The sequence below is a fragment of the Cavia porcellus genome, unplaced genomic scaffold (assembly GCF_034190915.1).
Source record: "Cavia porcellus strain 051 isolate PalLab524CR breed Dunkin Hartley unplaced genomic scaffold, mCavPor4.1 scaffold_3, whole genome shotgun sequence".
NCBI lineage: Eukaryota > Metazoa > Chordata > Mammalia > Rodentia > Caviidae > Cavia > Cavia porcellus.
This window is the reverse complement of record NW_026947486.1, coordinates 105115513-105143300: the sequence shown is the minus strand read 5'-3', so window position 1 is coordinate 105143300 and position 27788 is coordinate 105115513. Positions and strand designations below refer to the sequence as shown.

General features: G+C 40.1%; 1 protein-coding gene across 3 annotated transcripts in view; it reads left to right on the top strand.

The window, feature by feature from the left end:
• Fgf13 (fibroblast growth factor 13) overlaps positions 1 to 27788 on the top strand; it is a 501298-nt gene that overhangs the window by 18858 nt on the left and 454652 nt on the right. The gene's annotated exons all lie outside the window — the stretch shown is intronic.

The window sequence follows — 27788 nt, the reverse complement described above, 5'->3', positions numbered from 1 at the left end:
TGTGGGTCTCCCAGAGCTTGCATCTCGGCCTGGGACCTCCCACCGGCGAGTTGTGGATGCGCAGCTGAGCCGGGCTCTGGCTTTGGAGAACTCAGGCAAAGGAAGGAGCACCCCCCACACCCGTGCTAGCCACTGTCTTGCGAGGGCCAGGCTTAACTCCGGAATGTGAACCGGAGACCGCAGCCTTGCAGATGGGGTGGGGGAGAGGAACAGGAGGAGTAGGAAAGAGCAGGCAGTTGCCTTAGACGCTAGTGTCCGGAATGGGCACAGAGCAGTCGCTGGGGTGGTTTGGACTGGCCCAGAGGGCCCCATGCGCACCGAACCGCATCAACCCATGCGGAGTCAATGCTGCAGAAGTGGTTTGCAGCGGGGGTGGGTGGGGTGTTCCAAGTTTCCTTCTCGGGGAATCATCATGTCCCCTAAACCCTCAGCCTCCCTTCCTTCTTACTCCTTTCCCTATTCTTTTTTTCCCCATCCATCCTGCTTCTCGCCTCTCCTCATCTCCCAGAGCTTTCTTCCTGGGAGATTCTAGGGCAGCACCAACCCTCCCCCGCGGAAAGTTGTCAAAGTCTTCAGCTCGGGCCTTTATCCTTGTTTCTAAATGGAGCCATTTCTCTTCTAACTAGGCAAAGGGGCTGAGGAAAGGCTCAGGAACTTTGTGGAGGTATAGAGCCCTCCTCCTAAAGATCAGCTCTGTTTCCAGGCTTTGCTGCTGGCTAGAGTTTAGTGCCCTCTAACCTACCCAAAGTTGCTAGCTGTTTGAGGAGCACAAACAATTGGAGCAGTAACTTTGGAAAGTGGAAAGGCTGTTAAAAGTCTCCTGATTGTGGAGAGCTTCAAAGGCCTTCATATGACAAAAGCAAATGACTTCAGGGTATTAAGAGCTTTTTGTCTGTCTGTTGTTGTTTTGTGGTTCTGGGAATGGAACCCAAGGCCTCAAGCTATTAGGTAAGCTGTACCACTGATGCCTTGGTGAGTGGTTTTGTGTTCCACTGAGGGGCCAGAGAAAAGAATGCAGTTGAAGAGTGTAGCACCTAATTGATCTAAGCAAGTCCTTTCCTTTCTAAACCTGAGAGTGTTTCAAGTTTGTTTCTGAAACTTCCTTTCCTGATTTCTATCAAGTGATTATCTAAGATAATCTTATCTTTGAGGTGTCCTGAGGCCAGATTCATTCATGGAAAAGTGATTTACTGTTTCAGGAATACAATTTTCAGTTGTCCAGGATGGATTAACAAGTCTGGAAACGTTGGGACAGGTTTCTGTAACTCAATAATGAAAATTTTGACTAGGCTTATGTCATGGCACTTTCTTACACTGACTTGGCACATTTGAAATCAATACCTGTCTGTAGAAATTGTGTTATTAGCACTGGGAACTGTGGTTGTATTAGAATAATTTAATTTCTTGAGGCAACTTTTAAAGAGTTTACGGAAGAGTGAGATTGCCATTTCTGCCTCTGTTGTTGCATCTGGGGCGTTTTGTAAATAATGAATGGATAATAATTGTTAGTGTTTTCTATTTCCAAGTATGTGAAAAGGGGATTAGGTTTGAAGACCACTTTTTATGTAGAGTTAAGAGATACACCAGTTCTACCAGTCATTTTGTCTGGCAAATTTACTTACATTGACTATATTTATGAACAAATATGATTATTTATAAATTTCCTGGATATGGGTCATATTTAAGGGTTCTTTTCGCCTAAGGTACTTACTAGTATATTTTTTGGATATAAGATCAAGTATATACTACTGTGAAGTAGTACCCACTAAATTTTAAACAATACTGTGACAAATGAATGAATCAAATCAAATAATTTCATAACAGTTTGATTGAATTTCATAATGTTTTGGAGTCCCCTGCTCATTTGAATTCAGCCACCCACCCTGTTCATTAGGGCTGTGCCCACATCCAATCATCACTAAGTAGAAGATTTCACAGACTGTCAGGTTTCAAGTTTCTAACGCACAGGTAGTAGCAGGTAATCAGTAAGTTCATTTTCTCCCAGTAAATGATACATGAGTTTTGAACATATGAATTGTTGATTGTTGACATTTTCTTCAATTAAGCGAGGTCAAGAGTAGTAGCAGCTGATGATTTCATTGATAACCTTTGTGAATGTGTAGTTGGCATCAGTTAGACTGTTCTCTTTGGAAGGGGAGCAGGGATTCTGATTCTGTTTGAAACTATTAGAATGTACTCTAGCACAGTTTGTCAGCTTTTGTGAATTAATTTATGTTTTGTATAAACTTGAAAATTGTTAGATATATATATATATATATATATATATATATATATATATAGTTGGGGTGACATAGATCTTGAACCGGAAGTTCCATTTCTGTTTCAGGGAAGAAGAAAGGATAGCATTTGTTTGTTCAAGCATTCACTTAGCTTTGACTCACTCTTTTCTACCTTGTCACATAAGATCTTTTCAGCAGTTTTCTGTTGGAAAAGCACTCAGTTAAGGCTGTATGTGGTTTATTGCAATTGTTGGGTGAGCAAACATGCGCACGGGCCTGTGTGTGTGTGTGTGTGTGTGTGTGTGTGTGTGTGTTTGTGTGTGCGCGCGCGCATGTGCGTGCATTGCATGGGGGAGAGGAACATTAGAAATATTGTTAGCCTACTGCAAGATAAAACCATATCTTTTATAGATCTTGGAAGAGTCTAGGCAGTTCTTGGTTTCCAGTCTGTCATTTGGCTCGTATCTACATGTTTGGAGTTGGATGTGTTTCTTTGGCAATACTTTCTTTGTGCTTAACATCAGAGCCACCACATCCAGGCAGGTGTTGAGGCCATGTGGGCTGAGGGTGGCCTTGATGAGACAGTGTTAGCGTCAGAGCTGGGCTCATGCTGGCTGCTAGATGATGGAATACAATTTCACGCATAGTCCAAGAAGCCGGCTACTCTCACAGCTGTTGCTGTAATAGGTTGTGGTGCCTGCATGCACTTATGTCGACAGCTCATTTTCTCTTCATTTCCTGGCCTCCTCTAGTAGCCTCTTTGCCTTACCCAAGGACAGGGTATTATGGTCAAGTAGCTGACATATCCAGATTTGAGTCCTGAACGTCATGCCCAAAGATCATCTTGTTTTGGCGGTTTACAACAATAGACTTCATCAAGCATCTTTGTCAGCCTTGGACTAGGCAGACCAGGTATTTAGAGGTACTTTTCTGCACAGAAATCTTGATATTGGTAATCTCTCATTAAAAAGTAACAATCGTAACCTATTACTCACATAGGGACTGATTTTCTCATCTTGTCAGCATGGACCTGGGATTTTATAGTTAGCTGTCCTAAGTCACATCTTTTCTTCTGTTTGTCATAAGCCACATTTTCTGTTCTGTGTAGAGGTGGTGGTCACAGTCGTGGCCTGGGGGTGTGACTGGAAGCTTGCTAATCAGAAACATTACTGTATTCTAGGGGAAGATGAGTGCACCCTGTCCCGAGGTCTTTGTCATTATGATTTCTGGATGTGTTGAGCTTCTTTATTAATAGAGACTGAAGCTAAAAAGGGGAGCAAGTTTGAAGCATGGGATAAAGATAAAGGATCTTTTGTGCTTAGCCCTGCTTCCTTTAGGTTTCTTTGCAGTGCGGTCACTAACACGTTCATGATGGAACTTTTTAATGAATTTTAGTAGTAGAAAGACAGACAAAGTGACTAGATCCATTTGTACCACTAAGTGGTACAAGCTGCACCAAGGGACACTCATGCATGTACCTCCATGAGGGGGTCAAGCCAGTGGGAAAGTGTCAGAAGGAATTAGGCTGACAAGAGTTGGCAAGGTGGAGGAGGCTGGAATGGGAGTGGATGTTGGTTTGGGGCCTAAGTAAAAAGTGGAAAGTGAACCTTAGGAGTTAGTTGACATTCACGTCTAAGGCAGGGAGGTAGAGATATTGTGGCCTTGAAGTTAGTGGAATGACTTAGGAGAGAATTGGAATCAGAGTTTGGTGAGTGGAGAGATGAAACTATTATGATTTCGGGTCTCTCTGCAGCTGTGCTATTTCATGTCCAAATCAACTCTTCATTCTGGGAATTACACTCAACACAGAACAACTGTAATGTGTTGTAGCTCTTCAAATATATTCAATAAAAAGGCTTTCTAGTATCTGCTGCATTATAGCTTGTATTTTTGGAGGTGAGAAATTTGAAAAGAATAGAAAATAATTGCCAAGATTAAACAACACGAGCCAGAAGAACATCACATTAAAAGTATATGGTGAATGGACTCCTACATACCTATAACTAAGCTTAATATTACTTTTGAAATGTCAATACAGTTAGTATAGTTTAAACTAGTACAGAATAATATAGTTTTAACATAATGTAGTTTTAGCCTGATATAGTATTAACAACCAATATAGAATATAAACATCTGTATATCTCACTTTCTATGGTACTTTATTTAGATTTTCTAATCCAGAAGACACATCATAATCACCAGAGTTATCAATACAGGTCAAAGAGTAGATTTCAGGCACATTTTCAGTTATATCGTAGTTCATTTTGAGTTTTTGTCAACCTGAAATGTATCTATCTGTCATATACCAGTTCATCAAATTGCATTGAATTTTATTTCTGACATTTTTTCCACAGCATTGTATCACTTTGTTGAATGTCACATGGTGCTGGTGAAACATTTCTTAGGTATGTAGATTTCCATGAAGACAGTGAAATAATATATAGTAGTCATTGTTACCACCATCTCAGCCTTCTGGCTCAATTTCGCTTTCAATTGGATGGCCAAGTTTTTCTTTGACGCAGTGTTTTTCAGGGTATTAAGTTTGACCACAGGGAATTTGAGAAATTCTTGATTCTTAGGTAAAAATACCTCTGTTCTTTGAAACTACTTTCGGTATTAATTTCCAAATAAAAATGGTTTCAGTATCACTGGTTGATGACCTTGCTTACAGGCAAAGGGCAGAGGGTAATAATTGTTCTTGCTTATTCATATAAATCTAGCAGTATTCCTGGCCTTTGTTGGTATACAGTTTTGGTTGGCATTCTAGGAAGATATAAGGGTCATCTTAAGTTGGGTCACTTGTTTGGCCTGATGGCAAAGACGACAGTTTTGGTCTCTATGGAGTCACTATTTAGCCCAAAGAAATTCTCAATTGTGATTGTCCTTGATTTTAGAGCCCATCAGCAGGACTGCGAGGGGAAAAAACATCTGGTGAAAAGTAAACCTGGTCAGAGGCCAAATTAGAAAACAATTAATTAAAAATAGTGTAGCCTCCAATTACTTTTTTGTGGTTAAAATTTACTTGCAGAAAAATACACAACTCTGAAGTATGCATCTTGATGAATTCTGACAAATGTTTACACTCGTGTGATTAGCACCGATGTCAAGATGTAGAATACTGTCATCTTAGCTCCCTCATGCCCCTTTCTAGTTATTTCTATTATCATGTATTTGTTTTGCCTGCTATTGAATTCCACATAAATAAAATCACACAGTGTGCACTCTTTGGTTTACAAAAGGTAGCCACCCTTCACTTCAGCATGCTTCCCTCCCTGATTGGTACTCTTTCTCCCTGTCTTGACTTTGGTTTCTGAGTGGACACCCTCCCTGTCCCATATTATTTAACAGAGTTTTGTACCTTTTTAGACTACAAGGGATAGTTCTTGAATTACCTAAGAAAGGCAAGGGATTTCTTTAGGCATCATTATGTTTTATTCATTATTTCATAATTTAAATTGCTATTGTTATTACAGTTGCTAAATTACAGAGCACTTCCTATTTATTAGACATAAATTATTTTTACCTATATCTCATTTACTCCTCATGACAGCCAAATGAAATGGTTATTTGTACACTGTACATGGAGCCCAGGGAGATTGTGTAGTTTGTGAATTGCAAATTATTACCAGGGTGCTTGTGTTGTAAATCAATAATTGCTGAATGCATGTGCCATATTTCTATCAGAAGACATTGGTTCTTTGCTGTACTAACTTCTTGTTTGTTGTCATATAGGAAAACAGGTTGGTGGAGAAAGGCTTGCTTCTTAGTGGATGCATCAGATAGATATTTATATTGTAACAAAGGATTACCAGAAGCAGTGCTTTAGGGCAAATGAAATAATCATTAATGGTTGACTTTCTAACAACTGGAGAAATTGGTGACGTAATTCTGGATGAAGTTCTAAGGTCTTCCATGAAATCTTTATAACAATTAATGGAAGAAAGATACACTGACAGATGAAAAAAATCACTCTCTGAGGTGTTGATCATTCTAAGATCACTGAGCTAGCAAGAGAGTAGAATGAAGATTTGAGCCAGGCTTAATTGACTACAAATTCACCTCCTAACCATTCTATCATACTGTGTCCCTAGACAACACAATTGGTTCTTTTCAAAGCCAAGTTTGCTCAAGACCAAATTCTTTCTGTTTGACAATCTGGAGATAATTAGGAAGAGTGTAGCCGTATATGCATGCTTTCTCTAGGGCCATGATCTTTGCTCAGTTGATCAAATCTCTGAATATTTCTTAAGTGACTTCTCTGTGAGTCACTGTGCTAGGTCTTGGGACATTGGGAAGAAAGAAAACCAGTCCTCCCTTAAGGGTGCCCTTTCTTTACCCTTTGGCCTTGGGCATTTTAACTTAGCACTCACTAATAGGAATTTCGCCTCACTGGGCCATTCCTTTGAGCCCTAGCTAGAAGGCATTATCCATTATGCCCCTCAAGATTTCAGCTTTGCTAGCCTGAAGGCAGTGATAATTTCTTCCAGAACTCTCTCTGGAAGCTTATTTCACCTGTGTTCTCAAGATTACACTTCCTCTCAATTCATTGTTGAATACAACTTCACTTGTTTATTTTATTTTTCATTACATGGCGTATGCTTTCAGTCTGTCTTGCATCAAAATCCTGTTTCATCTCCTTTCTCATCCCTACTGGCTTCTCCTTCCCTGTCTCTCCCTCTTTTTTTCTCTTCCTCCTTGTCAACAGATGCCAGTGGTTTTTATTAAATTAATGGGGTTCCTTTGGGTGTGCTGAGCTAGTTGGAGGATTCTCATTTTTGCGTTTTCTCCCTTGATAGTTTGCTATATTAACTGCAATGAAAGAAATCTCCCCCACCTCCTTAAAGTGTGGCTCCACAGAAGGAGCTTTTCACTACTTATTATATAACTCATTTAAATGGAAAAATAAAAAAGCACAAGCTTTATTTTTTATACTATTTATGCTGCCTTCAGTTAGATAATATTTCCCAAAATATATCTTGTTAACTGAGACGCTTTGAACGAGCATATATTAATTATAGTTCTCAAAGTTGGGAATCATGTAGTGTTTCTCTGTGCTGCACGAACCTATGTTTAACAGCAGTAATTAACAATGACAGGTCTATTGCATCGTTATAGGTAAGTTTAATAACAAACACGAAACCCAGATCTCTAAAATCCCTCCAAATAATGTAACATTTCTGCTACTCTAAAACTGACGTTTAGTAAACAGCTCAAGTTCTTAAAATATTTATCTTGCTTTTAAAAGTAGAAGTAAACAACCTAAGGAAGGCAGGCTGGGTGCAGATCTTGAATATGCCCATAGATATTTTCAGAATCTTCTTTCAACCATGACTTGGAAAGTATTGAGAATTGACCTGCTCACTTTGCCTCTGATTCTGTGTGTGTGCTGTCCTCTTTCCCTGGTGGGGTTTACTGACCATTAAGGCTTCCAAAAGCCCTTGTATTTGTGTGTGGTTTTCCGCACTCTGGGAACAATGCTAGCCATTCTCCTGGGAACAGTGCGGGGCGCTCCTCAGATGCTCTAATTCCAGAGAGCATTTGTTTTCCAACTATCTGGGAACCAGATGGTGGCTGTGAACGATCTGGTCAACCAGCGACTCTTAGTCGCCATGTATCTGGCCGGCGGGTTTATTACAAACCTCAATGTGCTCATTAACCTCGTGATGTGGCAGCTGCCTAAAAAAGAAACACGGAAAAGTTGTGTCACGAAGGTGAAAGTTAGGAGGAGCTGCACAGCGCCTGGCATGACAAAGCTCCTTCCGGGTGGCGGCAGCGGCCAAGGCAGCGGTGGGCAACCGAGGACTTTGCCCACTTGCCCCGGGTGCCTGTGGCACGGCTGGGTCTTGTGGAGTCACCGCAGAAAGGCGTCTCCAGCTGGTGCTGTGGTGGCTCCTTGCGCGGGGCGGAGGGGGGCGGGGTCCAGGCATCCAGTGCCGATGCAGCCAGCACCCTCTCTGCCTAGCCTCTGGCTCTTTGCAGCTGGTGGGAGGCGATGTTAAGCCTTAAGATGGTGGCTGCCAGAGCAGTGTGGAGGTGGCTGGGGTACCCCCTCCTTGTCCTTGCTCTAAACAACCGACACCCCCCCCCCCCCGCGCATTGCATGCTCAAAGGCAGACACAAAAGACCAAAACTCCAATCAGAACCTTGAAGTCATGGCTTGGCCAACAAAAGAGCTTTGCTTTCTCTGTCTTCTGGTTAATGCTAATTTAATTTTAGCTGTGCCAAAACTACAGAGGATGGATGCATCTTGAGTAGAACACTCACGACTGTTTTGAATTTATTTGTGGGCTGTTATGTTGGTTATGTTTCATTGCACTGCTTTTTGAGATTACAGAGTAATGCATATTTACTGGGGTCAGTTTGGAACAACATAAAAGCATAGAGAGGGAAATATCACCAAATAATTCATTCCCAGATTAACTTTCTGAAATTTACCTTCCAGTCTTTTTGCTTTGCATGTGGTACACCAGTAGGTACAGATAATTGTCTTTCAGCGTGTGCGTGTATGTGTGTACTCAACTGGATTATGCTACAAATCATCTACTGTTACATACATACACACACACACACACACACACACACACACACACATATATATATATATATATATATATATATATATATATATATATTTGGTACTGGGGATCAAACTCACAACTTCACACTTGCCAGGCAGATGCTTATGCCACGGAGCTAAATCCCCAGCCTTTCTTAGGACTATATTAAGATCTTTTTGTGTGTCATTAATCTGTGCTATCATCTTTTGTGCATGTGTTGAGGGAGGACTTGTGTATGACAATATATAGAGGGTGATTTTGTGCCTGTGAATGTGCAAGGTTTTTCTGCACCTCCTTGAGATCCTTCTCACTGGCCATCACAGAAGCTATTATTAGTATTTTATAAAAAATACATATATGAAAATGTGCATATATAGGATACATACATGCATGTATATATTTGTATATTTAAAATTAAGTGCAAGTAGACAACTCTGTATATGCCTAAATAAATACAGATATGCTTAAAATAAATCCTGTAAGAATATACCAAGGTCCAAAGATGTAGCTTAGTAGTAGAGTGGTTGCCTAGAATATGCTTCAATACCTGGATTCCAGCCCAAGCACTATATATATATATTTGATATTTTATATATGTATATATATACATGCATGCATGCATACACTAAAAAGAATCTTTGGTGGTTAGCTTAGAGAAGACAGATTTTTTATTTATATTTCCTTTACAAGAGGACATATACTGTATAATTTTATTAATGATACATTGAAAATAATATAAAAATAATGCTTACTGAGTGTCTTCAAACTGAGTTTTTGCTCTAGCTCCTTGCGTTCTTCAATCTATTTTGCCCTGCTTATTATTTCTACACTTACAAGACTTCAAGTCAAATTGTAACCTACGTCCTTCAATAAGGCTTTCTCCGACCTCCCCAATGGAAACTTTGTGTTCCTTTTACTTGAACTCTGGCTCATGCATTTGGATGCTGTTTGTGTCCACGGACTACTTAGGGATATCACATGGTTAACTTTTCACTTGTGTTTTATCTTTTCTACTTGTTTAGATTGTAATCTCCTTGAGTTTTTTTTTCAGAGAACAGGTAATCAATGCATGTGTTTTTGAATCATAATGATCCACAGCTTTCCTAGGTTTTGTTATAAATACTTTGAAGTGGTATACCCAAAACTCTTAGGATGTTTGCAGCAATCAAACTGGATTAAATATTGCTAATTTACTGTGGGATATAATTGCTAATTGACAATGGAACCTCTTCCCTGTAAAGATGGTTAAAGCATAGATTTTAGGCAGCCAAATTCACATCTAATTTCCTGTATTTGTTGAGTGATTTTGGGTAAATAACCTAAGTCTCACTTACTCTAAAATGGGACTATTTCTATCATGTGAATATTTTAAGGACATAAAGGCATAATATATGAAAAATCATTGAAGAAAACTGCTACATAGAATTTGGTCATTGATGGGGGCTGAGGATTTAGCTCAGCGGCATAAGCGCCTGCATTGCAAGCAGTCATGAGTTCGATCCCTGGTACTGATAAAAAGGAAAAAGACACACACACACACACACACACACACACACACACACACACACAAAGAATTCAGTCATTGATGGCATTGATATTATCAAACAGTGGTGCTTTTCATACTGATTTTTCAAGTTAGAGAAGTCTTGCTGGAGGGCTTATTGAAAATAGTACCAGATCTGCAAATTTGTGCTTCTGTCTGACAAACTCCAATTTAGAGGATTTCAATCATACTACTTCATGTATTAACTCATCCATTGATTTTTCTCAATATGTATTAAACATCCTGTGAGCCAGCTGACACTCTAGACACTGAGAATACAGCAGTGAGCAGAGCAGACAACCCATTCCTTGTCTTCATGAAGGTCATATTCTCCAAATTTATGTCTGGAAACCACAATTCTGGCATTGGAGCAGTGAGTGACCAAGGAGGTACCTTTTGGAGTCAGATGCAGGTCATTAATCTGGGATCTAGGAAGCAACACGTGCGTGTCTGATCTCAGAGAGGTCTTAGGAAGCGCAACTGTTTTTATGAAGTTCCACAGATAGTTCTAATCTGCAACTGGTTTAGGGATCAATGCCCTTGAGCAGTGTTTCTCCAGGTTGTCTGAAGTTAAAAATCACCTGTACAGTTAATTTATAAATTAAACACCCCCACACTGACCTGTGAATCTGAACTTTAAAAGCAAAATTATCTGAATTGTAAACGAAGGCCTGGGTGATTCTTATCATTAGGCAAGTTGGGGAAATATATTGCTAGACAACCCTACGTCCTCTAGGAATTTCATAGAAAAATGCATTTTTCTCAGCAACAGCGGTCTCCAGATTTCAACAGATTCCAAGGGGAGGGGGAGGTGATTCCAAATGTGTTTCTTGGCTAGATGTTGTCAGTTGTGTGATTTGGGTCCTATGTTTCCTCATGAATTAACTGCTTAGAAGCCTCTTTTCCCCCTTACTGCTTCACTCCCCTTGTTAGCCCTCTTGCTTGTCCAAGAAAATGGGGATGCAAGAGAATTTAAAAAGCTGGAGCCTTCCAGAGAGGGCAGGGCTGGGATGCCTCACACATCCCCTCACAGTGGAGGAGGGCCATATCTAGATATCATATTCCAAGCTTCTGGTTGCTTCAACTTCAACAGATCTTAACTGAGATACAGGGGTAGGGATGAGACTTCTTCCAAGTGATCCTTCTGCCACTCTGGTGCAGGAGAAGTTGGGGTGGTCAAGAAAATTTACCCTCTTGGGTCACTTTCCTGCCTATATCTGGCAGATGGTGAGAGTTGAGAGCAGGAGAGTGAGGACCAGGCCAGGCATTTGTACCTGCCTCTTCTCTCCTCCAGACATCAGCCAGTGTCTGCTGTAATTAGTTCATGGCCAATCAAGTGCACTGACCTATTACTGCTAGTTACTTTGAGTTATAAATGGTTTTTATCTCCCTTATAGAATTGGGGGTTCGGGCTGCATAGGATGACCTGATTTGTACCACAAGAGCCTCTGGAACTTTGACAGATTTCACCATTTAAAAAACACTCGGCTTCCTCCCTCTACCTCACTGGACATAAAAGCAACCTTTGAATTTATGACATAAAGAGCATACCTTTAAAGGGCAGCACGCACAGAGAAGGGAGGAAAGGGAAGTAAGGCGGCTCATCTTCTTTGTGAGGCCATTGTCTCCAGACAAGTGACAAAACTGAATAGCTTGAAAAATCTTCTATTGATTTTAGTGCAGAGGCATCTCCCCAGGATTTGAAAAACCCAGTGAAAGATAATAAACTTGTTCCCGTGCCTTGGAGCTTGAGTGGAGTTGTTTAGTTTACATGGCTGGGAGAAAAGAAAGTTGGGGATCTGCTGAGAGTGACATTTTGTCCTGGAAACAAGTCTCCTGACTATACTGGGTGAAAGGGAAGATTAGTTTAAGGGAATCTTTTGGCCATTGTTGTTGTATTTGTATTTCTGTCCGGCTCAAGTTTATGGAAATCTTCTATGTACAAATAAATTAGACTCACATGGAGAACGGGGGCGAAGTTGTAATACTTTAAAGACTTCTTGTTTGGTGCAAAGTGTTTTCTTTTAATTACATCATCTCTAGGGTACCTGAACATATCCTTAGGGATCTAGCACTACTTGATTAAAATTAAGAAATAAAAGCCAAGCCCAGATGCTGCATGTGGAAGTATTTGAGTTTCTTGAATTTCTAATTCTAAACTGTTGTTTCAAGTATTTGTTTGTGGTTCCCAGGTCCTTTTTGAAAGTTTCAATTGCTTTTGACTTTGTATAGGGGTAAAACATACAGCATGGCATGTGTTATTTCCAGTTGACTGTTCTGCAGCGTTAAATGCATTTTCACCCTTCTGCAGCTGTCATCTGCATCTTCCAAGTTCTTCATCCTCCATTTTGGAAGGGAGCTTAGGAATCATGTGGCCCAAGCTTCCTGTTTCGGGAAAGAACATTCAGAGGTGGTGAGCTCTACAAGGTCCCATAAAGGCATGTAGTAGCAGGAACCTGGCCCTGGTTCCACACTGACACACTGACTGATTCAGGCAGGTGGCCTGTGGGACTGATCATGAATCTAGAATTGGTATAAATATTTAAGGTACTTTTCTGATTTTGTGTTCTTTTCAATCAACTGTTATGATTTATAGACAGAAATCTTTCACACATCACCTAGTCCAAATTCCTTATTGAAAACAATGGCTCTGTGTGTTCTTTCTAAATCCAAATTAAAATCTAAGAGGTTACTCAAGGAGACTTACCCCCGCCCAACCTTTCACTGACTTTGTTACAGTCCTTGGTTGAAATCAGGTCCATTGTGGGTGGCTGTTATTAATACGCTTTCCTTGGGATGTTTACAGTAACTGCTGTGACCTAAATAAGCTGCTTGTATTGTTTTCTCTCACAAAAGAACAGATTTTAAAAGTATGCTCATCCATTCTCATACCTTAGTCTTTACCTGTGACTAAAAGAACTGATGCATTGCGCTTTTCTTTTATTCGTTAGGTGAGAAAATTGTCACTAAATGTAGTACCCTGTTTCTGTGCAAGGTACACATTGTACTCCAAGGTACAATCGCGTTTTCTTGGAGTAGAGCTTCATGACAGTGTAACTGCACTGAGCACCACTGTGGCATGACATCTTTCTAAAATTGCATTTTAGCTAGACACACTGGTACATAGCTGAGATCCTGAGGCAGAGGCAGGAGGATCACAAGATGAAAGCAGCCTAGGAAATTTAGGGACTTAGCAAAATTTTATCTGAAAGTAAAAAAATAAAAAAAGTAAACATTTAGAAACATTATTTTAATTATGTTGAAGTGCATGTAACAAAATTCATCACCTTAATTTTTAAGTGTACACATTGGTAGCATTGAGTATATTCACATTATTGTATAACTTGTTTTCAGAAATTTCTAATCTTGTCAATAAGAAATGTAGACCTATTAAACAACTACTGCCCTTCCCTTAGTCTCTGGAAACCATTATACTCTTTTATTTTTATTTTTTTATTTTTTGCTGGGTATATTTTAGATACTTGATGTAAGTGGAACAATATAGTACTTGTTTTTGTGACTGGCTTTTTAAATTAATATAACATCCTTGAGGTTCATCTATGTCATATCTCATATGTCAGAATTTCCCTCTTTTTAAGGGCTGAATAATATTCCACTCTGTGTAAATGCCAGTTGTTTTTCTGTTCACTTATTGATGCACACTTGGGTAGCTTCCTCCTTTGGGCCATTGTGAACATACTGCGATACATGTTAATATAGGTCTTTTTTAATTGATGGTGAAAGCTGCTTTAACATATTCTATTTGTTTCCTTATTTTTTAGTCTTGGGTTATTGAAATAACATGAATTAAGTGAAGAAAGAGCTCAAGCTGTCTAAGACCTGGAGTATATAGTGCTGGTCTAAATGACTTAAAAGTCTGAGAATGTAAGGAGAGAGAGTAGTACTTTTACGGGTCCTCTTACGCCTATTTACTATTCATTTGTTTTTATATTATTTTTGCCATCTTTTCTGTCATTGCTGATGTCCTGCTTGGACGTCGACCATGCTTTTTGGTGCCACCGGCTGTCTGCTTGTGTTTCTCTTTTGCTCTGTGTGTTTCTTTCGCTGTATTATAAAGTCGGTAGCTTCAAGGTCCCAGCCATTCGCCTCTAGATCCCATGAAGTAAGCAAAACACATGAGTTCTTATTTGAACGGAAACTTGACCCACTCTGTTATTTGGGAAAAATTAACTTCTTGGAACAATTTACCTTTTTTGTTTTTATCTGCTTCTTTCATGTGTGACTCGTGGCTTATGTGCAGGAGCACAAATTGGGTTTAAGTAGGAGACAGATCACATTTTTTTCTTAACCCTTTTTAGTGAGTGGGGAAAATATTCATTAAATTCCTGGCATCAAATATGGGATGTGTGCAAGTCTGGAGTTTAGGTTTCATTTGGGCAGGCTCCTCTGATATATTCGCTGTGGTTCTCTCTGCCTGCAGCCACCTCGGAAGGTGACGTGTGTACATATTTTATGTGGCTGTGGTTTGGGCAGCTAGTGCTGCGTGTGCTGTCTTTGCTTTAGGGCACAGATTTCCCGCTGCATGTATTGGCGCCTAAGCCTTGTTTATCGTGCCCCCTGCTTTCTTCTCATCCTACTTCAGCATCTTTATAAGCTTCTATAAATAGAAGCCTCCTAACGTGGACTCTGGTTTCTAATAAAAGTCCTGGCAATGTTGAGTACATTCTCTTTCCCATTGGTGGACAGAAAACATGCAGATACATTTATTTTCCGGTGATAGATAAGACTTTAGAAACACGTGCCAGAGAATCTGGACCCCATTCATTCAAAGAACATCAACCAGATGGCAGAGTCTGCCGGGCACTGGGAAGCACCGGTAATGAAGAAAGTCCTTGCTCATGAGCCAGTGATGGGGGAAATAGACAAGGAAGCAGCCTCCTGACCAGAGAGGACAGAAGGTTAGTGAAACTCCAGGAAAGCTACTGAAGGAGATGACGTAGTCTGCTGGTGTTAGGAGTGGGATCATTAATCTGACAGCGGAAGAATCAGTTGATGAGGAGGAAGAAGAGTGGCCTGGACGGTGGAAATAGCACATCAAAAGGCTGGGAGATGAGCAGGAACATGGCTTACTTAAAGAACTGGAGGGAGTTCAGCCAGTACTCCTGGAGGAGTGAGTCACCTCACTTCCACAGACAGTCCCTGCATGGGCCGAATTGTGCGACTTTCGCTTAAGTGACAGTCTCATTGATTCAGATTTTTCAACTGGAATATAAAACTGTCATTTTCTGTGCATTAATAAGGAAGTCCCCCGTTAGGGAGAAAAATAGGAAGAGACAGCCATAACGATAACTTAATGCATTGGTCTGAATGATGATTTTGAATAAAACTTGGAATACTTTTTAAGATGAATAAAACTCATTAGATTTTAAGTAAAAGCTGTTTTTCTTGCTGTGAAGATCAGAGGCATGGGGGTATTGCCAGTTGTAGTGTCCATGATCAGAAGTCCATGTATGTGTCTGTATGTATGAGTTTTTGTATTGGTGACAGGAGTGAGGAATAAACTCTTTGATATTTGGAATATGGATTGTTTAACTATAAGACACAACCAGTCCCAAAAGCATAGTAATCTGTTATTCATACAAAGGCACACAGTTATATGGGTAGTATTACTGGGTCATGAATTTTTAGTAAGTCAAAAAGACTCATTGATATTTAACAGATAATACTGTTCTTGAAAGCTCAGGGTGTAATCAGGCAAAACACAGCTCATATCTGGCTTCCCGTTAATCCCTTGGTTTCTTTTTGGCCTTGACTTCAATACTTGAATGACAAGCAGTGTGCTCTTGCAGTCTTTGCCCAGATGGTGCCACACAGAATTTTCCAGATAGTTCCATTCATAGTTTATTCGGCGAACATGTATTAGGTGCAAACTGTGTCAGGCTTGATTCTAGGTGTTGGCAAATGGTGATCAAACTATAGATGATTACTGCCTTGGAAGAGTGAACAGCCCAGTGGAGAAGAGAGATAAGGACGCAGTGGGCAGGGATAAAGGATATGAGCAGGCAAGTCTGGAGCATACTAACTGGGCCCTGAAGGGTGAAGGGGGCCTCACTGAGGAAAGGGTCAGCTGGACTCTGAAGGAGGAGTTGGGGGCTGGCTTGGCATCTTTGTAAACGAAAACAGTTTGAAGCAGAGGGCACAGAACCTCTGAAGATAACGGGAGAGGAATGGAGAGAAGGAGGGGAGGGAAGAGAAGTCGGGAGTGTAAAGGTGGACGTGAATAACTGTGTGCCCAGCTTTGTGGCTGGAGAGACCTGAGGTGCACAAGGAGAGGTAGGCCCCTGGCCGCCTCGGGGCCTTTCAGGGTCAAGGCCTTTGTCTGTCATTAGCAGGACCTTTAATTTCATGTTGAAAGATTTGAGAAGCCTCTGAGGAGTTTCATGATGGGGAGTCAAGGCATTTGATGTACATTAAAAAAATGTTTTTTGGCTTGGCATGCCTGCAATCCCAGCGTGTGTTCTGAGGGAAAAAGGCAAGAGGACTTTGAATTTGAGCCCAATTTGGGCAACTTGATGATTCAGCAAGATCCTTCGTCAAAAGAAACAGGCTGGGGTTGTACCCCAGTGCCACTCCCGCAGTAAAACAGGAAACTGATAAATGAACATTGTATATATGCATTATCAAATGATAGAACCAGGCTCTAGATCAAATATATTTCAAAATATCTGACAGACACGACTGAACATGCCCTGGGTAGGTGTGCGAAGGCTCGTCTGGCTGGGGAAGCAGCGAGGAGCTGGGGCAGTAGTCTGGACTGAGGCTGAGACTCTAGGATGCCAAGGAAGAAGGATGACTTGTGAAGACTTGACAGCACTCTTCAATGGTTGAGGGAGGTTGGGCGCACTGCTGGGAATCCCAGGGATGTTACAAGGGTGTCTCCTGTAATTAATGGTGAGCGAAGAGCCAAGAATCATGACTTTTGTGTTTCTGGAATCGAGACCCATTCATAGCACTTAGCATTGTGCGATTGGGCACGTCAGTTTCTCTCTGCTTGTCTCCTCTTCTTTGTGTGTTTGCTTACCCGCTGGGATTGCAGACTGATTTTCAGAAGGGGTTCTTAATGATTCTTACTTGTAAGTTTTGTAGCAGATCTTTGCTAAATACTGGTCCAGTGAGTGGACTACTATTATGCAGGCACATTCTTATGCAACAGGTACATTTTCTAGTTAGACAGGGATTAGCAGCTCTCATCTGCAGTTTACTGCTGGGAATGTATTTTAAAATGAGGATGGAACAAATTAAAGTGGATATTAAACCCTAGAGTGAAGGAATATCGTGGTCCCCCATATTGGACTGAGCTTTAAAAAGTCCGATTTTCTCTCTTGCTTTCTGTTGAAAATGGTTGTTACTGGGGGGGGGGGGATGGGACCCCCCCCAAAGAGCTCTTCAGAGATATGTCCTGACTTTATTCCACGCTTAACTGCAAGGTGGCCTGGTCTCCATGTGTACAGTGGGTCATCTCTGTCCAGCGCCCATCTCTGCTCAACCTGGGAGAAGGACTCCACCCTGCATGTTCTCATGGAGCAGAGTTTACTCTTGTTTTCAGAATGACAGAATGTAGCAGTCATAACTGTAACTCACAAAGAAGCAAAACCTAGGAAATGGGAACCGTATGTATGGGTGGTTGGTGCTACTGTTGATGAAGGCTAGGTTTTCAGGCCAACAGTGACAAGACACCTTGATTTGGAATCATTGCACCGAGGGATGAGTTATCCGGATAGGAAAACCAAAAAGCCCGTATTATATAATGGTGTTAAAAAGAAATTTTCAGTATGTACAGAGATACAAAGGAGCAGGAACCTCTAACTAGTGAGATTTTATGGATATCACAATTGGCCATAATGAAGACATAACCAATCTTTAAAAATGTCCTTAGTGTTTTTGAAAGAAGTTATTGTGAGTGTGGCTGGCAAGTGTTGCGGTGCACACAGCACACACTGTTCCCATAATTAGCTAAAGGTTGGTTTCGTGCAGTTTATGAATTCTGAGTTATTGGGATGGATTTAAGAAGTTTTCTCTAGTGCAAAATAAAGTTAATGTACATACTGCCCAGGGCCACTTCCATCTGTGCATGTGCTAGAACTAAGTGGTTTACATTTAAGGCTATCAGAATGAGCATGCTCCCAATAAAGTGCCCTGGCATATGTTTTCTCTGAAAATGAAGACAGTCCTGTTAAGTCAGAAATGTGTAAGCAAACGGGAAGTGAAAAGGGCTGTTCATTCAGAAATAACACTTTTGTTCTGTATGAAAAAATTTCTGCCCGTTTTGAAAACAAGGATTTTTCATTCATCATTCATCATTCATTCAACAAATACAGTATTTACTGAGCATCTACTATGTGCCAGGCAATGATCTAAATGTAATGACTTATCAGGAAATAAAATACAGCCTTCTAGCTCTTGGGCTTATATCTCTGTGTGTGTTTAAAGGGACATACAATAAGCAAAATATATGAGTCTAAAGAGTGTTATATGTTGGCAAGTGCTTTAGAGAGGAAAGTCAATCCCTGAAGATGAGAGAGAGAGAGAGAGAGAGAGAGAGAGAGAGAGCGAGAGACAGAGAGAGAGACAGAGGAGACAGAGAGAGACAGAGACAGAAAGATAGAGATAGAGAGAGACCTGGTAAATGAATTTGCTTTTAGTCTGGAGTCAGGGACTGACTCACTGAAAAGATGATACTGAATAAAACTCTGAGAGACAGCCATGCAGATACCCGAGGGAATAGGATTGCCAAATTTTGCATGCTACCGGAGGAAATGTGACCCCCAGTTAAAAAAAAAAAAAAAAAAAAAGAATATCCCAGAAGTCAGGCGGTTCGATTTTTCTTTTTGATTGAACAGGAGTGAATTCCGTCCTTCTACATCTCTGTATAAATTTTGCAAGGCAGAATTTCAAAAGTAGTCCTAAGTTATTTGAATCTTAAAAAGACATGAACAGCTTTTTTTTTTTTTTTTTCATTGCTTCTTCTGAAATTTCTGAATATGAATCCTGGTAACATTTTCAAGTACTAAAATGGTATATACCCATGGATATACCTGCTTTCACACTGAAACCACTTGCCAATTTGCAAATGCAAGTGTGCAGATTTTCATTCATGCAAGAGAAAGCATGAAGTATCCGATATCTTGGAAGGGTGATCATCTCCCTAGTACAGAGGTTCAGCTTGAGCTACTTTAAACCATTGGACTCCTGAAGCCAGGAGGAAGTATCCAATTGATTGGTTGGCCTCTCCTGAGCACTTACAAGATGCAGGTGGTGACATATTGAACCGTTAAGTGTGCGAATAAAAGTTATGGAAAAAAATGAAAGTTATGGCGGAGGAATGGTTCTTCTTCAGTATTTGTTGGAGATTCATGTTGGGACTAGTCGGTGCATCTTTTTTCTATCTCCCTAAGCAGTGCTCTGCATAAACCTCACTTCTTCCAGATAGATACGGCGGAGTAAAGCTAATAGTCCTGGAAGGGCAGATCTGGTTCTTTGGTGAGAAGGTTACAAACTCTAAGCAAAGCCTTACTGCTTCAGCCTCCTTTAGACAAGGCCTGGGCATGTGACACATAGTCTTTGGCTTGTTTGCTTGCTGATTGTGTGCAAATAGAGCACAGGTGTGGATCCCTGCTGGGACAACTAGCTGTTGAAGTGGAGAAAGGTCTGCAGATTTGCCCTTGTGCCTTTTGTCTTCAGTTAAATGATTGAGTCTTGCATGAAGATTTGGATGGGCTTATGTGGGGGGAGGAGGGAACTCTATGTATTTGTGGGAAATGCACAGGAACTAGGAGCTCTTCAATGAGTTTCTAATCTCCTTGGCTCTCAGCTTCTTGGATCTTTACAACGAAAACAATATTAGAGACCCACTATGGTTGTTGGAGGATAACACACCATGATAGTGAAAGTGTTTGGTGTACTGCCTTCGAGGTGCATGTACTTGGATTAATGAACAGACTTTCCCCTGGAAAGCTTTTACTGGTGAAAAACTGTTCAGCCATCCAGAGAAAATATAGCTCTTTATCAGAAAATTTCCCCAAATTAGAATTAAACACATTACAAACAATGTTCTTGGTCTCTAAACTCCTGTAGCCCAGATGATTTTCATTTTGATACTTTCCCCGCCCCACCCTGAGGACACAGGTGGGTGGTTGATTGTTGACAAATAAAAGATAATGTACTGTGAAAGTGAAAGGCCCAGATCAGCAGGGGAGCTTGCATTTTTCCTGCCCTGCTGTCACTCAGTGATAGAAATATTACTGAATATTTAATAGTATACTATATGGTATAGAAGGGTGTGCAATTTCAAAAGAAGCAAGCTTATGACACTTCAATTTATTTAACATAAAACTGATGGTCCTACTGAAGTTCAGAGATTGAAAGTGTTTCAGGAAAGACAGTTGAAACTATTCAAGAAATGCCTTCTACTGTCCCCAATACTTAAATTTCACCCTCTATTACGTAAGGCAGAGTATCCCTGAGACTTTTCACTGAGGTTTCTTTTCCTATGAGTATCTTCAGTATCTGTAATAAAGAGGAAGCATGTGTAGTGAGGTTGTTAAGAACACCCCCATTAGAGCTGGGGATTTAGCTCAGTAGCATAAGCGCCTGCTTGGCAAGTACAAGGTCCAAGGTCGTGAGTTTGATCCCTGGTACAAAAAAAAAAAAAAAAAAATCCCAATGGGCTGGAGATTTAGCTCAGCGGCATAAGCGCCTGCCTTGCAAGCAGGCAGTCGTGAGTTTGATCCCTGGTACCGATAAAAAGGAAAAAGACAAAAATAAATAAAAATAAAATAAAATAAAGAACACCCCCATAGGTAAAATGGAAATATCAATAGTACCCACCCCATTGGGTTGCTGTATTGATTAAATCAGTTAACATATATGATACGTGGAATGACAGGTGCATAATAATCACTATATAAATGCTTACTAATTATGGTTACTAATGTCACTGTTATTATTATATTACATAATCCCTTATTGTGGAAATTATTGGCCTGGAGTATCTGTTTCTCAAGTAGTAGTCTACATAAAGTCTGGGTTCTGTTAGAAAGGAAAAAGGCTGTGTCTTCCAGAAAGATTGTTCCTTGCCCATTCCCCTGAAATTGCCCCACCAGCCCTTTTGTGGTTCAGTTCGATTATCAATACTTCCCATCTTTCTTATCCTTCCTCCCAAGCCCAGTGGACAAGTTCCATTGCTATGTTAGCACCTTATTTGTAAGTTTCTGCAATTGCTATACTGCATTCTGTTGTCCATGTGTGGGTCTGTCCTTCACTGAACTGTGGATTCCTTGAGCATGGCATGTGTGTGATTCCAGCTCAGTACCTAGGTATCCAGGAGGCTGCTGGTGTTTGTGAAATGACCAATGGTAATTGGGTAGGACATTGCTTCTTCAGGTTATCCTCCTGTGTGTTATTATCTTCTCCCCATGGCTAAACTACAATCAGTCCCCAGTGTCCTCAATTCACCCCCAAGCCAGAGGCCGAGACCCTCTACACCAAGGAGCCAGAGAGCTGAAGGAAGTGATTGTCAGACATTGCTAGGACTGAATAGAAGAGGGGAGACAACTGAAAAGACAGTATATGTCTGTCTTCCTAAGGAGGTAGGGCACACTTGAGGTAAGAGTATGGCTGGTTCCTCTGTGCCTCACATTCCCCTTTCATAAGGTCATCTCAGATGTCCCCACATAGGCCTAGCTGTGGATCCTACAACTTAAGCATCTCTGATAAAATAGTAGTAATTTGATCACATATATGGGCATAATGAGACTGTGATCCTCATGAGGACAAGGACTCGTAAGATTTTTGGATCTGTAGCGCTCCTTTTGGGTAAATGGTTGTTGAATTAGCAAATGAATCAGTTTATTTTTCTGCTATTCCTTTAGCTATCTGTCTAAAATGCTGCTAAAAAAGCATTTTATTACTTATCAGCCATCTGTTCTGCTGGTTCCAATCTTCAGTAAACTATGAAAATCATTTTCTTTCATGTGGAACCTGGCACGTAGGGATAGTTTGGTGAATAGTTGTTGAATTGTGCCTGAAAGCAGAACAGACACAAGTGCTTCTATTTGAGAGGGGCATTTAGAGGTGAGAATACAGGTCAGCAGTCTACAGCCCAGTAGTCTCTGTGTAAGGAGGTCAGTGTGCCAACTTTTGTAGTTTAGAAATGATGGTAGGTGGTGATCCTCACACACAGCTACCCAGTCACCAGCTAACCCAGACACCTCCCTTGTACCACTATTTATCTGCATTGTAAGGTGGATGTATGGCCTGTTACAATTACTGATGCACATTATGTAGGCAAATTCTCCACTTGGAAAGTTAAACATCTGGTAAATATTAGAAGATGATGACTTCTAGTATTTCAGAAGACTCAGGTTGCAAGGATTCTACATAACAGAATTCTTGTTATAGCTGCTGAGTTTAGAATAATTTGGATATGAAATACACTTATGGAATGTAAGTTCCAGAAGATTCTCATCTAGCTTAGTGCCCAGCAGGCTGACAGGCTTTGTAAAGGATCTGACAGATTGATAAGGCGTGGTATTTGCACCCAAAGAGTTTGCATGCAAGTTGGTGATCTCACACGGTTATATCTGAAATGTTGGTGGGCAATTTGAGAGGATATATAATATAAAGCTGAGCTTGTGCATTTTGTACAAATGAAAAGTGTTGCATGCTAAAGGTAAGGTAAGTCAGGGCAAACCCTCTGATGAGAGTAGTAGGTGAGAGGAAAGTAAAATCCATGTGGTGGAAAGGCTGGGACAGGAATGGAAGAAAAAAAAAACCACAAAAACATGGGAACATGGGGTCAGACAGGTCTATCTGACAAAATAACTCATTAATTTATCAGTTGACATTTATTTGACCACCTGCTTTGGGCTAGAGCCAGTGCTGGATACTATGGACATGGAGATACATAGGACATGGACTCTGCTCTTGGCATACTGTGGGGACCCGCAGGGAATGCATTTCATTCCTCATTCTCATTGGTGCCTCTATAAAATATCTTTTAAGTGTCTAGTTTGGTCTGTACTCTATGTTGGATGCTTTCCATATGGAGATAAATCAGATCAGTGCAAACCACTTTTAAAATTCAGGCAAATGTGTACATTAAAACATATAATGAGCCAGTTGCTATTTGCAAAGTGCCTTTTGTTTGAGGCTGATTTCAGTTTTCTTGAAAGTCCTTTGAGGTTGTTTATATTATTCCATCTCATGTAATTGGTGGTATTATGAACTAAGAGCTATGAATGTGAGATTATGTATTTAGGTTACAAACTAAGGCACAGAAGAGTTAAGCAATTTGTCTTTGATCACACTGCTAAGAAGTGGCTAAGCTGAGACATGAACCCAGTTATTCTGTATGTTTTTCTTTATATTCTTAAATCATATGACTGCTTGACTCAATAGTAAATGACCATTGAAAACTGATTTTATTTGGAGAGAGATGCATTTTTCTACTAAGAAATCAAAGAATGAATTCTCCGAATGAGAAAATTGCCATAAACCCAGGAAAGGTTAAGAAAACTTTGAAGACACGTAGCAGAAGGTGAACAAAGTATAAAAAGTAAGGAAGGGCCACATCTGGGTGTGTGGCCCTAGTCCACTGTCTACTAGTCCACTGTGAGCCACTCAAGTTAAATCTTTGGAACATTCCAAGTTATTTATTATCTCTGGTGCACTTGTGGAATAAATCCTTCCCCAACTGACTCTTGAGCACCGAGGCAGTTTTAATATTTGGAGAGGACTTTGATTAAAAATGAGAACTTATCTAGTGATAAGAGCCTTCCCTGTTGAAACTCTTTCTCTTCATGACATGCTTGTGGTGGTTGGAATCCATTTCCTTCTCTAATAACCCATGACAGGCAGCATCATAGAATATTGACCGTAAGTAAATGTTCTACAAAGTAAAGCTATTGTTTAAAAGTCACTGTTGTGTTTGATCACATACATGTGTCAGTTCTTGATCTTGTTGATTTGCAATATGTAAATGGCTTTTAATAAGTCTTTTAGGCAGTTTGAGAGGTTGACTTCCTTTTCTTTTTTTCTTTCTCTTGCTGAGTCAATAATTTTCAGATAATAAAAGATATACAGAGGATCTGGAATACTGTGCAGTTTAATCCCTTATTCATGTCTACAATCAGAGGCTAAAGTAGGGAGACAAATGGAATGAGTTTCTGACAAAGAATGAAAGGAAGAAATTGACTTTGATTACAGACCTCACACCAAAATTGTGATTATAGACCTGGCACCCAAATTATGCAGACTGAAACCACATGAAACACATGTTGTGATATTTTTCTGGGCATGGTTCACTTGATTTTTGTTTAAAGCTCTTAGATTTTGTCTTATTTTTCTTATTGCTGAGACAATATACTCAACACCCACAAGTTAAGGAAGAAAAGGTTTATTTTGCTTATAGTATGTAGAGATTTTAGTCCATAATTGGTAGTGCCAAGGCAGGGTGGCATGGGTAGACAGGCATAGCAGAGGAGAAATAGTTCATGGCTGGCAGAAGGGGCACAGCAACAAAGGATGAGCACAGTTCTTTCTATCCCTCATATCTTATCCAGACTGCTTAGGAAGGGTAGCATAACCCTAGTGCCCTTGATCTTAGTATTTCGCCATGAGTCAACTTTAGCATTACAAAATCTGGATCGAGCCACCTGTGAAATATTCTCACCTATGGCCACATGAGGCCTTTTTGGAGAATCTAAACACAAGCCATAAAATTCTGCCCCTGGCACCTCAAAGACTCATGCATATCGCTTTATAGAAAAGGAATTTAGTCTATCTCAAAGAGTTACAAAATTTTTAACTATTTTAACATATTTAAAAGTTTTAAGTCTAAAGTCTCTTCTGAGATTTCAGGCAAATTTTTAGTTACAAGCCCCTGTATAAATGAAAAGAAAGTTAACATTTAATGGCACAAGATAGACAAAATAGACTATTCTATCTTGTGTCTTCTAAAAGTTAAAAAACAGAAGGATAACAAGGAATGGGATTGAAGCAAGACTAAAATCTAGCAGGGCAAATGTTAAATCTCACAGTTTCACTTTTAGTATCTCTGTCAATCTGTGGAAATTTGTGAATTCCAAAGGGCTTGGGTGGCTCTGCCCTCATGGCACTTTCAGTGGTGATATCTTCCGTAACTTCTCTCTGTGGTCAGCTCTACTCTGTCTTTGCAGTTTTCCTAGATGATCTACATCCTTGGCTTCTCTAAACTTCTGGCATCTCCATAGCACTTTAGGCTTCACACTCATAACTTCATACACTGCCCTCCCAGGAACGCACTGCTGGCCTCTCAGGCCTTCTTCTGAAATCTGAGTGGAAGCCTTCTTGATCCCACGACTCTTGCATTCTGCATAAGCCTAAAACCAGAAACACCTGGATTATTCCAGGGTTCACTATCAGTTGGAGCAGGAGTCAGGGTTCTATTTTTATCTTTCTGATCTCTTATATCTTGTCCTGGCTATTTAAAGCTGATAACACATTGCAAGCAGGCAGTCATGAGTTCGATCCCTGGTACTAATAAAAAGGAAAAAGACAAATAATAATAATAATAATAATAATAATAATAATAATAGTAATAATAATAATAAAAAGCTGATAACACATCCTTAATCCTAGTGGCCTTGATCTTAATATTATACCATAAATCAATTTCAACTTTACACACAGTAGGTCCAGCCACTAAAAACCCCACCTACGACCACATGAGGCTTTGGGGAGACAGCTAAACACAAGCCATACAGATTTAGAACTTTCTGTTGAGGTTTTCCATCTCTCATAATCACATTCTTAGTGTGCTGCTGCCCTCCTTTGAATTTTTCATAGGATTTTAAACTTCTAATTGCACAAAAATTCCTTATGTGATTTGGTATTTTGGAATGCAGGCTTTGGCACTATGTTTGTGATGCAATTTTTGGGGTATTTGCATGAAAATACTTGGTATCATATTTATGATATTTTTTGACTTGAGTGGTGGTTAAAACTCCCTACAATAGTATGGAGTAAGTGATACCTCTCATCCTTTCCTTCCATTTTCTATCATTATTCTAAACTTAGTGACTTCAAAGAGTGGCTCAATATTCTGCCTACCTATTGTTCAAAGAACTGAGACCTGGAGAGGGTTAGAGGGGGTAGTACCACAGTATTGCTTCTAAACATGCTTTCCATATCAATCATATTGCTTGTTCTTTAGAACAATCTAATGAAGTAGTTGAGTCAGTCTGTTTTGTTCAAATGTGTTGAAGAGACAGTCAGCAGTCAAGGGCATTGGAATGTTGTTTCATGGCACAAAAGATAATGACATAGCTGAGATTAAAACCCAAGTCTTTTCAGTTTCTAGTTGGACATTATGATGCCTCAGAAAAACCATTTCTGTTGTGTTGGGTCTGTCACAGAAGTACCTCTTACATCATTTTTTGATACCACTATTCATTGGCACTTGCAAATTTCCTTAGACTGGTAATTGACTTTTAAAATTTGTGGGTATTTTGTTTATCTGTCTCTCTCACGATTGGGCCCAGCCAGGTTGTAAACTGCTTTTGAATCTCTCTTATTGCTTACTCTGAAATATACGCTTGGTAAATATTTGTTGATTGTCTGATAGTGGAAGTCAGTGCGGGAATGACATATATTTAATCTGGAAATTAAAATATCTTTGGTTTTTGGCTCAGGGTAAAAAAGTCACAGGTAATAAAATTTGCAAGTCTCCTAGCCTAATCGGATGTTATGTAAAATTTGTATCTTGATTTGAGAAAATCTCTATCTGCCAGCAGATTCTGACTGTTGGAACATGATATAAAGATGAATTTCAGTTTGCAGAATTCTGGCATAGGGTTTGTGGAATGCTATTTAAACTGTCTCTAGAGCACTATGGTGTCTGCCAATTGTGAAAAAGTTGGTCTTGTTTCTCCTTTGAAGATTTTTGTCCTTAGGAGTCTGTGCAAAGGTTCATTGAGTAATATTTTCTGCTTAAAACCAGAACCTTGGAAGTCAAGGATAGATCAAATTCCTTACTTATGGTAGTAGCCAAATAAATGGAAGCCATATTAGGCATGAGCGGAAAGGAAGAGAGAGCAAGAGGAAGGAAGAAATAGAAAGTGCAAGCAATGTGAGTAGGAGACTGGACACCAACCTCTTGTTTGAATCAGGACATGAGGCTCCTATTGGCCGGGCACATTGTCATTTCCTCAGATGACTTGCTGTCCAGAAAGAATTATTGTGTCCCTTTCATCACAATGGCCTTTTAACCTGCAACAGCACACTGAAGTGTCATCAAATCAGTCTCATATAACTTTGTACTCAACTTGGGTTTAGGTGTTGATATTAAAGAGTTTAAAAATAATTTCAAAGTTTTGTGAAAGTGTATGGATTTTTATGAAACAGTGGGGGGTTTAACACAAGTAAAATAGAAATACAGAGCCATATCTG